Source organism: Aotus nancymaae, unplaced genomic scaffold (assembly GCF_030222135.1).
Source record: "Aotus nancymaae isolate 86718 unplaced genomic scaffold, 86718_ANA_hifiasm-v0.15.2.pri h1tg000317l, whole genome shotgun sequence".
Classification (NCBI taxonomy): Eukaryota; Metazoa; Chordata; class Mammalia; order Primates; family Aotidae; genus Aotus; species Aotus nancymaae.
In genome coordinates, this window is record NW_026988732.1 from 617,546 (window position 1) to 622,591 (window position 5,046).

Genomic DNA, 5,046 nt, shown 5'->3' on the forward strand with positions numbered 1-5,046 from the left:
TCTGCAGAGAAAGTGTTTGCAGACTGCTGAATCCACACACGGGTTTAACTCTGGAAGTTGAGTGCACACATTGACAACCGTTCTGTTAGATAGCTGCGTTTTGGATTTAGAAGCAGATATTTCCCTGTGCTTACTGCTCTTTCTTCCATATGCCGGTAATGGGCTGAAAACGCCTGCTTTGGGACTCTGCAGAGAAAGTGTTTGCAGACTGCTGAATCCACACACGGGTTTAACTCTGGAAGTTGAGTGCACACATTGACAACCGTTCTGTTAGATAGCTGCGTTTTGGATTTAGAAGCAGATATTTCCCTGTGCTTACTGCTGTTTCTTCCATATGCCGGTTATGGGCTGAAAACGCCTGCTTTGGGACTCTGCAGAGAAAGTGTTTGCAGACTGCTGAATCCACACACGGGTTTAACTCTGGAAGTTGAGTGCACACATTGACAACCGTTCTGTTAGATAGCTGCGTTTTGGATTTAGAAGCAGATATTTCCCTGGGCTTACTGCTGTTTCTTCCATATGCCGGTAATGGGCTGAAAACGCCTGTTTTGGGACTCTGCAGAGAAAGTGTTTGCAGACTGCTGAATCCACACACGGGTTTAACTCTGGAAGTTGAGTGCACACATTGACAACCGTTCTGTTAGATAGCTGCGTTTTGGATTTAGAAGCAGATATTTCCCTGTGCTTACTGCTGTTTCTTCCATATGCCGGTTATGGGCTGAAAACGCCTGCTTTGGGACTCTGCAGAGAAAGTGTTTGCAGACTGCTGAATCCACACACGGGTTTAACTCTGGAAGTTGAGTGCACACATTGACAACCGTTCTGTTAGATAGCTGCGTTTTGGATTTAGAAGCAGATATTTCCCTGTGCTTACTGCTGTTTCTTGCATATGCCGGTAATGGGCTGAAAACGCCTGGTTTGGGACTCTGCAGAGAAAGTGTTTGCAGACTGCTGAATCCACACACGGGTTTAACTCTGGAAGTTGAGTGCACACATTGACAACCGTTCTGTTAGATAGCTGCGTTTTGGATTTAGAAGCAGATATTTCCCTGTGCTTACTGCTGTTTCTTCCATATGCCGGTAATGAGCTGAAAACGCCTGTTTTGGGACTCTGCAGAGAAAGTGTTTGCAGACTGCTGAATCCACACACGGGTTTAACTCTGGAAGTTGAGTGCACACATTGACAACCGTTCTGTTAGATAGCTGCGTTTTGGATTTAGAAGCAGATATTTCCCTGTGCTTACTGCTGTTTCTTCCATATGCCGGTAATGGGCTGAAAACGCCTGTTTTGGGACTCTGCAGAGAAAGTGTTTGCAGACTGCTGAATCCACACACGGGTTGAACTCTGGAAGTTGAGTGCACACATTGACAACCGTTCTGTTAGATAGCTGCGTTTTGGATTTAGAAGCAGATATTTCCCTGTGCTTACTGCTGTTTCTTCCATATGCCGGTAATGGGCTGAAAACGCCTGTTTTGGGACTCTGCAGAGAAAGTGTTTGCAGACTGCTGAATCCACACACGGGTTTAACTCTGGAAGTTGAGTGCACACATTGACAACCGTTCTGTTAGATAGCTGCGTTTTGGATTTAGAAGCAGATATTTCCCTGTGCTTACTGCTGTTTCTTCCATATGCCGGTAATGGGCTGAAAACGCCTGCTTTGGGACTCTGCAGAGAAAGTGTTTGCAGACTGCTGAATCCACACACGGGTTTAACTCTGGAAGTTGAGTGGACACATTGACAACCGTTCTGTTAGATAGCTGCGTTTTGGATTTAGAAGCAGATATTTCCCTGTGCTTACTGCTGTTTCTTCCATATGCCGGTAATGGGCTGAAAACGCCTGTTTTGGGACTCTGCAGAGAAAGTGTTTGCAGACTGCTGAATCCACACACGGGTTTAACTCTGGAAGTTGAGTGCACACATTGACAACCGTTCTGTTAGATAGCTGCGTTTTGGATTTAGAAGCAGATATTTCCCTGTGCTTACTGCTGTTTCTTCCATATGCCGGTAATGGGCTGAAAACGCCTGCTTTGGGACTCTGCAGAGAAAGTGTTTGCAGACTGCTGAATCCACACACGGGTTTAACTCTGGAAGTTGAGTGCACACATTGACAACCGTTCTGTTAGATAGCTGCGTTTTGGATTTAGAAGCAGATATTTCCCTGGGCTTAATGCTGTTTCTTCCATATGCCGGTAATGGGCTGAAAACGCCTGCTTTGGGACTCTGCAGAGAAAGTGTTTGCAGACTGCTGAATCCACACACGGGTTTAACTCTGGAAGTTGAGTGCACACATTGACAACCGTTCTGTTAGATAGCTGCGTTTTGGATTTAGAAGCAGATATTTCCCTGTGCTTACTGCTGTTTCTTCCATATGCCGGTAATGGGCTGAAAACGCCTGTTTTGGGACTCTGCAGAGAAAGTGTTTGCAGACTGCTGAATCCACACACGGGTTTAACTCTGGAAGTTGAGTGCACACATTGACAACCGTTCTGTTAGATAGCTGCGTTTTGGATTTAGAAGCAGATATTTCCCTGTGCTTACTGCTGTTTCTTCCATATGCCGGTAATGGGCTGAAAACGCCTGCTTTGGGACTCTGCAGAGAAAGTGTTTGCAGACTGCTGAATCCACACACGGGTTTAACTCTGGAAGTTGAGTGCACACATTGACAACCGTTCTGTTAGATAGCTGCGTTTTGGATTTAGAAGCAGATATTTCCCTGTGCTTACTGCTGTTTCTTCCATATGCCGGTAATGGGCTGAAAACGCCTGTTTTGGGACTCTGCAGAGAAAGTGTTTGCAGACTGCTGAATCCACACACGGGTTTAACTCTGGAAGTTGAGTGCACACATTGACAACCGTTCTGTTAGATAGCTGCGTTTTGGATTTAGAAGCAGATATTTCCCTGTGCTTACTGCTGTTTCTTCCATATGCCGGTAATGGGCTGAAAACGCCTGGTTTGGGACTCTGCAGAGAATGTGTTTGCAGACTGCTGAATCCACACACGGGTTTAACTCTGGAAGTTGAGTGGACACATTGACAACCGTTCTGTTAGATAGCTGCGTTTTGGATTTAGAAGCAGATATTTCCCTGTGCTTACTGCTGTTTCTTCCATATGCCGGTAATGGGCTGAAAACGCCTGCTTTGGGACTCTGCAGAGAAAGTGTTTGCAGACTGCTGAATCCACACACGGGTTTAACTCTGGAAGTTGAGTGCACACATTGACAACCGTTCTGTTAGATAGCTGCGTTTTGGATTTAGAAGCAGATATTTCCCTGTGCTTACTGCTGTTTCTTCCATATGCCGGTAATGGGCTGAAAACGCCTGTTTTCGGACTCTGCAGAGAAAGTGTTTGCAGACTGCTGAATCCACACACGGGTTTAACTCTGGAAGTTGAGTGCACACATTGACAACCGTTCTGTTAGATAGCTGCGTTTTGGATTTAGAAGCAGATATTTCCCTGTGCTTACTGCTGTTTCTTCCATATGCCGGTAATGGGCTGAAAACGCCTGCTTTGGGACTCTGCAGAGAAAGTGTTTGCAGACTGCTGAATCCACACACGGGTTTAACTCTGGAAGTTGAGTGCACACATTGACAACCGTTCTGTTAGATAGCTGTGTTTTGGATTTAGAAGCAAATATTTCCCTGTGCTTACTGCTGTTTCTTCCATATGCCGGTAATGGGCTGAAAACGCCTGGTTTGGGACTCTGCAGAGAAAGTGTTTGCAGACTGCTGAATCCACACACGGGTTTAACTCTGGAAGTTGAGTGCACACATTGACAACCGTTCTGTTAGATAGCTGCGTTTTGGATTTAGAAGCAGATATTTCCCTGTGCTTACTGCTGTTTCTTCCATATGCCGGTAATGGGCTGAAAACGCCTGCTTTGGGACTCTGCAGAGAAAGTGTTTGCAGACTGCTGAATCCACACACGGGTTTAACTCTGGAAGTTGAGTGCACACATTGACAACCGTTCTGTTAGATAGCTGCGTTTTGGATTTAGAAGCAGATATTTCCCTGTGCTTACTGCTGTTTCTTCCATATGCCGGTTATGGGCTGAAAACGCCTGCTTTGGGACTCTGCAGAGAAAGTGTTTGCAGACTGCTGAATCCACACACGGGTTTAACTCTGGAAGTTGAGTGCACACATTGACAACCGTTCTGTTAGATAGCTGCGTTTTGGATTTAGAAGCAGATATTTCCCTGGGCTTACTGCTGTTTCTTCCATATGCCGGTAATGGGCTGAAAACGCCTGTTTTGGGACTCTGCAGAGAAAGTGTTTGCAGACTGCTGAATCCACACACGGGTTTAACTCTGGAAGTTGAGTGCACACATTGACAACCGTTCTGTTAGATAGCTGCGTTTTGGATTTAGAAGCAGATATTTCCCTGTGCTTACTGCTGTTTCTTCCATATGCCGGTTATGGGCTGAAAACGCCTGCTTTGGGACTCTGCAGAGAAAGTGTTTGCAGACTGCTGAATCCACACACGGGTTTAACTCTGGAAGTTGAGTGCACACATTGACAACCGTTCTGTTAGATAGCTGCGTTTTGGATTTAGAAGCAGATATTTCCCTGTGCTTACTGCTGTTTCTTGCATATGCCGGTAATGGGCTGAAAACGCCTGGTTTGGGACTCTGCAGAGAAAGTGTTTGCAGACTGCTGAATCCACACACGGGTTTAACTCTGGAAGTTGAGTGCACACATTGACAACCGTTCTGTTAGATAGCTGCGTTTTGGATTTAGAAGCAGATATTTCCCTGTGCTTACTGCTGTTTCTTCCATATGCCGGTAATGAGCTGAAAACGCCTGTTTTGGGACTCTGCAGAGAAAGTGTTTGCAGACTGCTGAATCCACACACGGGTTTAACTCTGGAAGTTGAGTGCACACATTGACAACCGTTCTGTTAGATAGCTGCGTTTTGGATTTAGAAGCAGATATTTCCCTGTGCTTACTGCTGTTTCTTCCATATGCCGGTAATGGGCTGAAAACGCCTGTTTGGGGACTCTGCAGAGAAAGTGTTTGCAGACTGCTGAATCCACACACGGGTTGAACTC